The following is a 14,042-nucleotide window of genomic DNA, read 5'->3' as shown; positions in this document are numbered from 1 at the left end:
TGAAACACAGAGTCTCAAGTTTATTCAATCATCATGTCAGTGAGACAGACAGACAGACAGACAGACAGACAGTGAGACAGACAGTGAGACAGTGTTAGGGATAAACATCACATTTCCCAACACATACTTGCATCCTCTTTTCACAGGGAAACATCATGTTATCAGGCTCTCTGCCCTTTTCTACTGAAGTGACTGTAACGTTGCAACATATTCCTTTGAATCCCACCCTACGGATGTTTAAAGGTGACACCAATGTTAACATTTGAGTTTCCCGTTTTTATATTTGCAGGTTGAGTAACACTGGGAGTCCTCCTGACTGAGCATCTTTACAAGGCTGCAAACTAATCAGCCCCCAACTTGCATGATGCTGTTATTATGAAATTATTGTGACATTTTAATGACCACAAGAAATCAACTCAGTGACTTTTAATGTCATGTCTTTTTATTAATTATTAGCCATGGACTTAATCATTCTGTCTCCATCTCCAGTATTTTGTGTAATAACATAAAGTCAGGGGCTGCACGGTGGGTAGCAGCGTCGCCTCACAGCTAGAAGATTCCCGGTTCGCGTCCCGGACGCCTGGGATCTTTCTGTGTGGAGTTTGCATGTTCTCCCTGTGCAGCGTGGGTTTTCACCTGGTTCGCAGGCTTCCTCCCACAGTCTAAAAACATGCTGAGGTTAATTGATGATTCTAAATTGTTCGTAGGTGTGAATGAGAGGTGTGCTTGGTTGTCTGTCTCTATGTGTTGCTCTGTGGTAGGCTGGCGACCTGCCCAGGGTGTCCCCTGCCTTCGCCCGAGACGGCTGGGATAGGCTCCAGCCCCCCCTGTGACCCTGCAGAGGATTAAGCGGTGTATAGATAATGGATGGATGGACGTAAAGTCAGCGGTGTATAGATAATGGATGGATGGACGTAAAGTCAGCGGTGTATAGATAATGGATGGATGGACGTAAAGTCAGTGATGATTTCAGACTGAAGTGCATTTAGCAACAGAGGAGACAGACTGTGAAGGACTGTGATTCCACTCTGGACTGCAGTGTTTTTGCAGTATTCTTGTAGCATATTTTTGAGCTCTATGCCTCCTTTAATTTCCCTGAGCTACATTTTGCACAAATGTCCATTTGGACTGAAGCATGAACTGATTAGAATTTAATGGTCAAAGGTCAAAGGTCACTGTGACCTCATAAAATATGTTTTTTTTTTTAAAGAAGTGAAACGCTAACTGTGACAAAATTTCACAGAAATGTCTCAGAGGATAAAATGAAGTGGTGACATTTTATATTCAAAAACATCATTATGTTATGCATCATTATGTAAAACCAAGGAGGTCATTGTGGACTTCAGGAGGTCCAGGAAGACGGATCACGCCCCCCTCCTCATGGACGGAGAAGTGGTGGAGCGTGTGGACAACATCAGGTTCCTGGGCCTCCACATCACATCTGACCTCTCCTGGTCCATGAACACCTCCCGCCTGGTGAAGAAGGCACAACAAAGGCTCTTCTTCCTCAGGAAGCTGAAACGGGCTGGACTCTCCTCTCGGTTGCTCGTTAACTTCTACAGGGCCACAATTGAAAGCATCCTCTGCCTCAGTGTGACAGTGTGGTATGGCAGCTGCACGGCACAGGAGAGGAAACAACTGGCACGGGTGGTTAAAACTGCACAGGGCATCGTGGGCTGCCCCCTCCCTGACCTAGACTCTATATATGAAGGTCGGGTCAGAAAGAGGGCGAGATCCATCGCCACGGACCCCAGCCACCCGGGCCACAGACTGTTTGTAGGGCTTCCATCAGGAAAGCGGTACAGGAACATCCGCACCACCACTAACAGACTGAGGGACAGCTTCTTCCCCAGAGCTGTTAGAGCTATCACCCCCAGCAGCCCCTCACTGCAGTGAGAGACTGTGTGAACTGTGAACACTGCACACCGCACTTTACACCTACACCTACACCTCTACCTCCACCTGCACCTTCTGTGTACTTGACTTTTATGTACACACATATACTGTAATTATATACATTTTAGTATATCAGCACATTTCAGTTTCATTGGCATATTTTATTCTGTCGGTACATTTCACTGTGTATATTTTATATTTTATTCTGCTTGTATATTTTATTCTGTTTGCACATTTCACTTCCATATTTTATTGTTTATTGTTTAGTATATTTTATTGCCTAAGTATATTTTCATTCTGTTATATTTTTAATTGCTTCACGAATATTTTTTTTATTGCATGTTGGTTTATTTTATTTTATTGTAGTTATCTTAATTTTATTCACTCTTTCTTGTCTTATCTTTCTTACCATCTAACATGGGGGTTGCAATGAAAATTTCATTGACATGTGCAATGACAATAAAGACTCTTGAATCTCTTGAATCTCTTGAATGTTCTGCAGAAACACCATAACTCTGGACCAGAAGAGGAGACATATCACATTTGGTCAGATACTGAATTGGTGACACTAATCTTGGGCGTCCACCTTGAGGCGATTGTATAGCATCACTATTTGAAGCATTGCAGTCCACCACAAGTTGTGGCACCTATAAGGATAATATTTTGTAAGTTATGCCTGAAACTATTGGTTCAATATTACGTTGATTTCTGTTTAAGCCTCATGTACCACACTCACCACTAGGTGGCAGAGTAGCTAGCTTTGGAGTGAGTCGGAGTGTGTATATCTTTGCTGCATGAAAACTTTGAAGAGTTTTGCTGTTGAAGGAATAAATGAACACTTTTTCCACACTATTAATGCCGAAACTAACCTACAATATGCATAACATTTGTGTGCCATCACCTTTATGGTCAAAAGTTTTGACTACATGATGCCTGTTCTGCAGCTACATGCTCCTGCAGGCAGTGGATTATCATCATGCTGCACAGTGTGCTGTGCATGCTTTCTGTGGGTGATGGTAACGTCAACATAAAGCTCCTGGAGCACAAAGAGCCAGACAACATTTTTTGTGTAAACATGGTGTAGAGGACTGTTCAAAAGTTTGGAATCAATTTTTATTTGAATGTTTTTCTTCATTCCTTCAATAATGGCTAATGGCTACCTTAGATAAAAACAGTGTAATTAAGACGTCTAGTGCATTATTTAAAATTAAAATTTCAAATAGTTGTTGGCTTCAGAAGAACTAAAGCAACAGCTGTATGCAAAAGCAATTTCCCTAAAAGTTGCTTGGTGAATCACCCCGCTGACCTTCTGATTCAGTCCCTGCAGCCCTGCACTGACAGCTTCGCTAAATGTGCCACTGGACCGGTCGTATATACACACATACAAAAAGGACAGAAATCAAAAATGACAAAAACAGATTTCATAGAGTGTGAGATGTGTGCTTTTAAATGCTTGACATAGGATAAAAAAACACTAAAACTTCTCCCATTTCCATAGTCTTCAAATCATTCTATTTAAGCTGTAAAAGAAATAGAGGACGTGAGCATGAAGTGTTGACCTCTCTCCTCAGAGCTCCAAGACCATCAACATGCTGGTTCGCTGGTATGTGGACGGTCCCTCCTCTCAGGCCTTTCAGGAGCATGTGTCCAGGATCCCAGACTACCTCTGGTCAGTCAGCCATATATTCTGATATATCTAGTGTGTAATGTAAAAAAGTCTTCATTCAGGACCAATAAATCCTCAATCAAACATGTGCAAGAATGTCTACATCTGATAAACTAACAGTGAGTTCTGTGTTCCAGGTTGGGATTAGATGGCATGAAAATGCAGGTGAGAAGTTGTTCTCTGCTCCGTGTTGAGCAACAGTGCACAGCTGAACAGGTGTAGCTGTACTTATGAAGCTGTAGAAAGTGAACTCATCAACGCGTCTCATTGTAAAGGCTCACGTTTAGGAAAGTTTGAGGAGCTCAGACATACAGAAGAAGCTCAGAGTGGAAATGCTGCTTTCTCACAATACAAGGAGCTGCTGAAGGTGCAGACAAGTGCAAAAAAACTGGAGGAATGGACTGAAAACTACCTTCAAGAATGATTATGATTAATAAAAAGACACAACATTAAAAGTCACTGAGTTGATTTTTTTGGTGTCAATTAAATGTCACAATAATTTCATAATAACAGCATCATGCAAGTTGGGGGCTGATTAGTTTGCAGCCTTGTAAAGATGCTCAGTCAGGAGGACTCCCAGTGTTACTCAACCTGCAAATATAAAAACGGGAAACTCAAATGTTAACATTGGTGTCACCTTTAAACATCAGGGTGGGATTCAAAGGAATATATTGCAATGCAACGGTCACTTCAGTAGAAAAGAGCAGAGAGCCTGATAACATGATGTTTCCCTGTTAAAAGAGGATGCAAGTATGTGTTGAGAAATGTGATGTTTATCCCTAACACTGTCTCACTGTCTGTCTCACTGTCTGTCTGTCTGTCTGTCTGAATGTCTTACTCTCACACACACAACAGGGGGCATCATGATAGATTATACCTGTGTGGAGTGTACCTCAGCAGTAATACAGACCCTGACCCTCGAACACTGTGCAGAGGAGATAAGATCTGCTACACACAAACACACACGCTCACATCTGCATATCTGCATCCAAATACTGTGTTAGCCTCAACCATGACACAGAAATCTGATGGAATAAATTAATCATCACAGGTATATTGTTTTTATTTACTTGCTGTCGACTTTGATTGCAAGTAAATAATAATGCATGCTGCATTGTGTTACATCCAAACAAGCAAATTTAACCAAATCCAGATCAGTTCTTCAAAATCGGGTCATGCAGATGGACACAGACATGGACGTGAGCATGGATGATAGCGTTGCCGTAGCAAACAAACAACCTGTCAATCAATGAAGAGAATCGTCAGCACATTCATCCACAATTAAAATAACGAGTTGCAGTCCTGTTCAATATAGTTCAAAATAGCTCCACCGCAACCAGCTACAACATTAAAATCCTGCTTTTATGTCAATGCATGAGTCATAATAATCTAATAATATGTCTGATCACTACTTCATTGAATTTGCTGTCTCTCTTCACATGTTGTAATCCGAATGCACCATATTACTGCTTTACAGCACTGGACTTGGAGATTATGAAGAATTTGAAGAACTTTTTTTTGCCAATAATAAGGATCTGTTTTATCACACATGTTATTATTATTTGCTTTTATGTTAAGCACTTTGTGTTGCATTTTGTGCATTAATTTTGCTGTTCAAATAAAGTCCATTACTCATGTGATTATATTATTGTATCATACGACATTTTTCTGCATTGAGTACTTTTATTTTTACATTTTTCAGTGCATTTTCCTGATTAAGTAACATTTTCAATGCAGGACTTTAACTTGTCACAGAGTATTTTTACAGAGTGGTATTAGTACTTTTACTGAAGTAAAGGATCTCAGTATTTCCTCTGCTCTTCTGATTGAATGATAAGCTGTCATTGCTGATGGAGCCGTTTTGATTGTTTTTTTTATAAACTTATAGATTATTATTAATTATTGTGAAATCTGAAGGGTGTGTCCACGCATCTGAAGAAACAGCTGGTGTGTGTTCAGGCTCTGCCCCTGAGATGTCCACTGGACTGTTTCCAGCTGACCTTTGTCTTCCTATAAAAGCAGAGTCCACTGCTGTGTCTGTGGATCTGAACTCCAGCTCACAGGCAGTTCACTACGAGCCTTCTGGACACCATCACCATCAGACGTACTGTATGTATATGTGTGTGTGTGCGTATCGATAAACTGATCATCTTGTATTTCCTGCCTGTTTGGTCATATTTGACTCTGTCTTTCCCACAGTGGACTGCAGATGCTTCCCTTCTGCACAATTTACCATTTACGTTGTGCAACATCTTTAATCTACATTTACATGAAGAAGTCATTTCTTGTCTTCTGTTAGGAGAAGATTTGTGTGTAATTAAGTGTTTTCTTTCATTTCAGGTTTGGATCTGATCTGAAAGTCTAAAATGTTCGGGATGAACTCAGGTAATTGTCTTTAGTTCATTCTCTTTTTCTCTCCTTTCTCTCAAACGTTCTTTATCGAATTTTAATGAAGTTTGTACAAACTAAAAGAGAAAATGATGAGCCCCACTCCTCTTGTCTGGATAGGATACCAGTATTCCCCTGGCTGTTATCCTCAGCAAACGTCAGGAGGATACCCTCAAAGTCAACCAATGACTGCCCAACTCCAGCCCTGCCTTCCTCAACCCTGTGTTCAACCTGTGTGGTGTCCTCCACCCACAACTTGTGCATGGTATGGACCAGGGCCTGGTTGGGGGTTTGGATTTAGCTTTGGTCCTGGGCAGGGAGATGGCCGTGGAACCACGGAGGCCAAGGGCCAAGGACAGGAACAGGGGCAAAAGGTTGAGCGCAGGAGAAGACACAAGCAAAAGAGTGGCCACAAGCACACCTCATGTCACAAGAAGGGGAAGGAGTCTCATGGGGTGAGACTCTGACTAATGTGTATTAATTTGTCATGGTTCTGATGTTTGGTTGGATAAAACAAGCACCGTGAACGTGAAAATCATCAGCAGATGAATCCATGATGACAATAATCATTAGTTGCAGTCATGTAAAAAACAAAAAGCTGTGATCACTGGTTGATTTGTTTCATTCTTCATCCTGACTGTAGGCCTCCAGCGCCTGCAGCAGTGACTCTGACTAGATGAAGACTCCTGGATGGGAGAAGAATCAAGATGAGTCACCACCTGGAAACCATCATCTGTCTACCCTGATGCAAGAATCACATATTAATGAAATAAAATCTTTACAAAGCATGATCCAAAACATGTAAAATCATAAACTGAGATTTCAGTTGATTCATTTTTTTTGATTGCATGAAATTCTAATGAAATAAATCCAGTGAAAACAGAGACGTTTGGTTGGATGTTTCATTACTCTTTTTAAATTACTGCATGTAGATTAGGTCATTATTCTGATGGAGACATTTTTAACCAAAAAAAAAAAAAAACACACAGTAATGGCAAAAGATAATACTTTAGAAAAAAGAAAATGAACAAAAGTAATTAGAAAATAATGCTTATAATATAATAGGTAATTATAATAATGAATACAGAAACCTATGGATACAAAGAAATGGTGGTTAAAGTTGTTGGCTATAAGGAATCATAATAACAAAGGAATGTAAATGTAACTGCTGATGATTGTAGGCTATAAGGAGGATTGGGTGGCTGGATGTAAACCAGGGAAGAAAAGATAAGATAAGAGAGATAAGATAAGACTTTATTCATCCCTAGCCAGGGGGATGAATAAAGTCGGCTGGCAACAGCAGTAGGAATAACAGCAGAATAAAAAAAATACAAAATGAAAGTTGACTATATACAGTATATTTACATTTTATACAAGAACTATGAGAAATATAAAGAAAAATATATATTGCTGCAAAAGAAACTCTAAAAAATATTGCCGTTAAAAATATACTGTCAAAAAATTCACGAGAATTACACAGTTAAGGGTTAATTTGTAAATCTTGCTTTCTTTAATTCAATGAAGAACAGTTAAGTCATGAATCCTTTGTGTAAAGCTGGTTGAAAAGGTACCTTTCTAACACAGAAGGATCAGACATCAGGCAAGAATAAACTGTCTCTGCTTCTGAGACCTAAGTAGAGGAGATGAGACACCTTTTCTAAAATAGATTGCCAAAGACCATCTGAAGGACTGGGATTTCAATCTGTTTCCCAGTTAGCTTTTAAAGGCTTAAGGCTGAAAAAAAAGTTTATTATACAGTATATGACAGAAATAATGACTTTAAAAGATGACGTGTGCTCTAAACTTGAATTGCAGGGAACAGAGCTTTTGGTGCATAAAATTTAATCAGATTTATAAATAATGAAATAAATTGTCTTTAGGTCATTTTAAATTTTCACACTTTATTTTCAGTGTAATGCCCTCAGATATGTCTCATATAGCCACAGCTAAAGTAACTATGTGGAGGAATTGAAAATGTTGCAGATTGGCGCCATCTGGTGGTAGCATCCACAACAACACTGCGGTAGAAATCAGAACACAGCACAATCACACCCAAACTCACCACCCCTTCCCTCACAGATCCAGATGGGATTTTTTTTCCCAGACTGTTTCAATCTTCTGCAAACAAACTCTTCAAGGCCAAACCACATTCTGTCTATGAAGCACACCCCCAGCCCCTGAGCATGAGCAGAACGATTATGTTTCATCAGGTAGGTGATCAGGTAGTAAAACAGCAAGTGTAGTCTCACCCTTCCCAGGATCTATCAGGCCCCTGTACCTTGCTGCAGTACTCAAGTCCTTCATTTAGAGCGGAGCTGAAAATGAAATCAACAAACATGTGAACAGAAAACTTCACTTTGAACTTCCAGAGTTTCAAAGAGTCCTCCTGAGCAAAAAGAAATTAATTTCCATTGTTTTTTGTAAATCTCGCTTTCTGAAATAATTTCAGACAACCGTCACAAAAAAAACCCCAAGATGGCAGCAAATATAATGTTCATATACATAATATTCATGCGGTTAACACCACTCTACTTTGGTTTAAGCTTTGTCGACGGTTCTGCATGTTTTATTCATTCCATCAGATTTCTGTGTTATTCAGTTATTTGTCAGGTGTCAACCTTCTGGAAGTGTCTCAGAGCCTGTATTACTGCTGTGGTACACTCCACGCAGGTATAATCTATCATGTCACCTGCTGGTGTGTGTGAGTGTAAGACAGACAGACAGACAGACAGACAGTGAGACAGACAGACAGACAGTGTTAGGGATGAATATCACATTTCTCAACAACATACTTGCATCCTCTTTTCACAGGGAAACATCATGTTATCAGGCTCTATGCCGTTTTCTACTGAAGTGACCGTAGCATTGCAACAAATTCCTTTGAATCCCACCCTTTGAATGTTTAAAGGTGACATGAATGTTAGTTCTCATTTCCCTTTTTTCATATTTGCAGGTTGAGTAACACTGGGAGTCCTCCTGACTGAGCATCTTTACAAGGCTGCAAACTAATTCAGCCCCCGACTTGCATGATGCTGTTATTATGAAACGGATATTTCATAACATATTTCTATGATATTGAGAAATCAATTCATTGAACAATCAGACTGGACATATCTGGCAGTGAAGCACATTAAATGTGCAGTGACAGTATAGTGTTAGCAATAGACCTACCAAACACCTCGGAGGGGTTGAGCAGCTCCAGCAGTTTCCCTCCTCTCTTAGTTTTCTGCTTTCCTTTTTAAAGGGATTTGAGTCCTTTTTCTGTCCCAGTGGAAAAATTTGTCAGGCACAAGAGATCAGTTCCACAACAGCAGTTCATATACACTGTTTTGATTGTGGCACACCTGACTCTGTTACTGAGGCATAAATAAGCACTGCCAAACACTTTATGAGAGCAGTATATGAAAATATGTGTTTTATTCCTGCTCTATAGTGAAAACCCTGTAGGGCTCAATGATTTATGAGTAAATAGAGATAGTAGAGTTGATCACAACATCCTATTTGAAAGGCTTGAGAGTGGGAATGACCTTCACAGCTCATCTGAAAGGACAAAGATTTCCTCTTTGGAATTTTTACCTCTAGGACAGATGACATTATATGTGGGGTCCCTCAGGTCTCGTTATTGGTTCCACTGCATTTCAATTTGTACATGTTACCTGTAGAACACAGAGCCTGGAAACAGATTTGATGTCAGAACATATTTGATTTGATGTGAATCATAGTTACACTGATGGCACACAGTTAAAACTAATCTTGTCCTGTGGAGACCTAAATCATGTCTTCCATGGGCTGAAAACTACCTTTAAACTAAATTAACTTTTCACTCCATTTAGTGAGTTCCAGTTTAACTTCATCTGTCAGTGACACTGACAGTTGACCATTTTGCCTTTTTTGTTGTGCAATGGGGACCAAAGGATCTAATCTGGGGGAAATTTGCTTTGCCGTGCATGCTTTCCTTGAGGTAACACACAATCTGTTTTCTGGATTTTCTTCATGCAAATGAGCAAGCAGGCATGCAATGTACATATCTAAAACTGAGGTGCAATCAGATCGAAATTGTTATTTCTTGATAGGAATCTGCTTGCTGTATTTTTTGTTAGCTAGTGTTTTTCAGCAGACCAGTGAGGAGGCCATTGGCAACAGTCCAACCAACAAGAGATACTGTAGATGCATGTTTTTCTGCACCTGCCTGAGAAAAGATCCTCACTTGGATAAGTTTTTAAAATGATAAAAGGCTGTTTTTGTTATGTTCTTGAAGTGGTCCTGGAAATTTAGCATCAGTTATACGATCTGTAACTGATTCAGATTAAGGTTTGCCTTTGCTAGAAGAGGTTGTTGATGTCTGTGATGCATTCGGCCATTGATTTAACATGATTTAGGTCTCCACAGGACAAGATTAGTTATAACTGTGTGTCATCAGTGTAACTATCTGTTTCTAGGCTCTGTGTCCTACAGGTAACATGTACAAACTGAAATGCAGTGGAACCGATAACGAGCCCTGAGGGACCCCACATACGATGTCAGCTGTCCTAGATGTAAAAGTTCCAAAGAGAAAATCTTTGTTCCTTTATATGAGATTTAATGCACTTCACTGCCAGATATGTTCAGTCTGAAAACATCACTGGCTGTATGTTCTTACACAAAATTCTGGAGTGAGACAGAATGATTATTAAGTCCACGGCTATTAATTAATAAAAACACATGACATTAAAAGTCACTGAGTTGATTTCTTGGTGTCATTAATATGTCACAATAATTTCATAATAACAGCATCGTTCAAGTCGGGGGCTGATTAGTTTGCAGCCTTGTAAAGATGCTCAGTCAGGAGGACTCCCAGCGTTACTCAACCTGCAAACACGAAAAAGGGAAACGAGAACTCAAATATTAACATTTGCGTCACCTTTAAACATCCGAAGGGTGGGATTCAAAGGAATATGGTGCAATGTTGCGGTCCCTTCAGTTGAAAAGGGCAGAGAGCCTGATAACATGATGTTTCCCTGTTAAAAGATGATCTAAGTATGTGTTGAGAAATGTGATATTTATCCCTAACACTGTTCTCTGCCTTGACTTTGTTGGATCATTGGAGCAGTTGGGGATTCAGTGTCTCCAGATTCAGCGTGTGCTCAAGTGTCCTCAAGTGCTCTTCACACAGCTCAAACAATAATTTAATTAATCATTTAGTCCACTGAAACTATTTTGATAATCGTTTATATTTTTTTAATTATTCCAGCTTCAAAAATGTAAAGATTTTCTTTTCTTTAATAATTTTAATTTATTTTTAATAATTTTAATGTTTGGACATTTGGTTGGATAAAACAAGCATTGTGAAGGTGTCACTTTGGGCTCTGGGTAATTGTGATGGCATTTCTCACTATTTTCTGCATTTTAACAAGTGATTTGAGGAAATAATCAGCAGATGATTGATGATGATGATTAGTTTCAGTCCTATATAAAATAGTTGACTAGCTGCATCTGAATTAATTCCAACAGTAAAATCCTGCTTTTATCAACCTGTTTACCTGTGGAATGTTCCAAACAGGTGTTTTTGGAGCGTTCCACATCTTTCCTGGACTTTTGTTGCTCCTGTCCCAAATTGTTTGAAACATGTTGCTGCATTAATTTCAGAATAAGAAGATATTTACAAAAATCAATGAAGCTGATGAGGTCAAACTATCAAAATATATTGACTTTATGCTGTTAGAGTTTATGTCAAAAAGGATTAACAAGTTATCACACTCTGTTTTATTTATGTTTTACACTGTGTCCCAACTTTTTTGGAATCAGGGTTGTACATTAATGCATGAGTAATAATAATCTAATAATATCATATATAACAGCATAACACTCACAGGTGACATTTTTCTGCATTGAGTACTTTTACTTTTAATACTTTAGGTACATTTTCCTGATAATGCTCACATACAATTTGTTTTTATACTGACTATAGCAAAATCTGAAGGGTGTGTCCACGCATCTGAAGAAACAGCTGGTGAGTGTTCAGGCTCTGCCCCTGATGATGTCCACTGGACTGTTTCCAGATGACGTTTGTCTTCTTATAAAAGCAGAGTCCACTGCTGTGTCTGTGCATCTGAACTCCAGCTCACAGGCAGTTCACTACGAGCCTTCTGGACACCATCACCATCAGACGTACTGTATGTATATGTGTGTGTGTGTATCGATAGATTGATCATCTTGTATTTCCTTTGTTAACTATTTGCATTATTCTGTCATGATGTCTTTCTCAGTGAGACACACAGTCATGTGAGACATGGCTTTATGATATATTTATTAGAGTCTGCGTGATGCTTTACTTCTGACCTGCACTGCCTGTTTGGTCACATTTAACTCTGTCTTTTCCACCGTGGACTTCATGAAGAAGTTATTTCTTTTCTTCTGTTAAGAGGAGATTTGTCTGTAATTAAGTGTCTTTTTTCATTTCAGGTTTGGATCTGATCTGAAAGTCGAAAATGTTTGGTAAATAACTCTAACTGTTGTAACCGTCTTTAGTTCATTCTCAGTCTTTTTCTCTTTTTCTCTTTATTAACCTCATCCCGTCCTTTCTGTCAAACGTTCTTTATTGAATTTTAAGCAGCAGAAACTGACATGAAGTTTATACAAACTGAAAGAGAATATAACGAGCCCCTCTCCTTTTGTCGGAATAGGGTTTGGCTATTATCCACCATCTTGCCCTCCACCACCCTGCCCTCCACCACCCTGCCCGCCTCCACCCTGCCCACCTCCACCCTGCATTCCTGTGTGCTATCCTCAACCTTGGTGTGGGCCCAGCTGGGGGTATGGATGTCGCTAGAGTCCTGGGCAGTAAGGGGTAAGATCCAGCTGATTTATGCTAACATCTTAAAAGGTGACAATATGTCTGTGAAGTTTACAGCTTGTGTCTGCATACCTCCAAATGGAAAAAAAAAAAATGCTGATTTGATGAGATTATGACTTCATAAGTTCATAAACTGACTGATGGACATCACTAGATGAAATGACAGTGTTTGTCCCTGCTGCAGTCCTCCAGCAGCTCCTGCAGCAGCGACTCTGACTCGATGAAGATGTCTGGATGGGAAGAGAAACAAGTTTCCACCTGCAAACCTTCATCCTGCTACCTTTCATCATCATCATCGCTTCATTTCACCACCTACATTTTAACGCCTGTCCTAAAGCTTGTTTTTCAAATATTTGGCTAATAAATGCAAAGTCAGGTTTGGCTGTTAAATTAGTTTTAAATTAGTCAGTGAGAGTTTATAGTGTTTGCTGCTGATGTATTAGACACTGATCAGAATCTTTCCCTTGTGATAAACGACATAAATCTGCCTTCTGTTTATCATAAAAGCAAGTAAACTCCACAATGCTTTGCCTCTTTATTCTCTTTTTCATTTCAACTCACTAGTAACAATTTTGTTCATCATTTTTTGCATTCAATTTGCTGGTTCAGGCTTCTCCAGAATGAAAGTTTGCTGCATTTCTCTGTTTTATATCTCTGTAAATCAAACATTTTGGGGTATCAGGCTATTTGTTGGGCAAAACAAGACAAAAAAAAATTGTGACGGGCATTTTCACCTTTTATCTAAGCCCAATCAATCAAAAAAATAATGTGACAGATGAACTGATAATGAAAAGAATCATTAGTCCAACCTCTGATATGATATGATAACATATAATCTACTTAGCTTTGGGAAATTAACATACAGCAAGAAACTCTACTGAGCCAGAAAAGAAAAATACACTCCAAAACCTTCTGCTCAGCACTTACTCCTGCTTTAATGCACATAGTATGGCGCCCCCCTGGTTAGGGGGTGTGGTTTGAAGGCCAGGGAGTCTTCCTCTGCAACCAGTCTGACAGCACAACAGTAGCTCATGGCGAGGTTGATTATAACTGTGTTGTCATTTCTGGCAACTTCAATATTCACATCAACAATATCACCTTCTCTTCTAAAGAAGTTGACATTTTCTGTGAGGTTCAAAAAGGGTCAGTTCTTGGTCCACTCCTGTTCAGCCTATACAGAGACACATGTTCCCTCTTGGTGCCGTCATACAGCATCACAATGTGCCAGATGTACCATTGCTATGCTGATGATACACAGCT

The 14,042-nt window shown here is 39.5% G+C and overlaps 1 long non-coding RNA gene across 1 annotated transcript; it reads left to right on the top strand.

The window, feature by feature from the left end:
• Positions 1-5,615: 5,615 nt before the first annotated feature.
• On the top strand, positions 5,616-6,303 carry LOC121616654. Its single transcript, XR_006007320.1, has 3 exons — positions 5,616-5,671; positions 5,903-5,947; positions 6,071-6,303. It is a non-coding gene; the product is annotated as an uncharacterized LOC121616654 (long non-coding RNA).
• The last annotated feature ends 7,739 nt before the right edge of the window (positions 6,304-14,042 follow it).

This window comes from Chelmon rostratus, chromosome 13 (genome assembly GCF_017976325.1).
Source record: "Chelmon rostratus isolate fCheRos1 chromosome 13, fCheRos1.pri, whole genome shotgun sequence".
Taxonomy (NCBI): domain Eukaryota; kingdom Metazoa; phylum Chordata; class Actinopteri; order Chaetodontiformes; family Chaetodontidae; genus Chelmon; species Chelmon rostratus.
The sequence above is the reverse complement of the archived record's forward strand: the minus strand, read 5'-3'. Positions and strand labels throughout refer to the sequence as shown.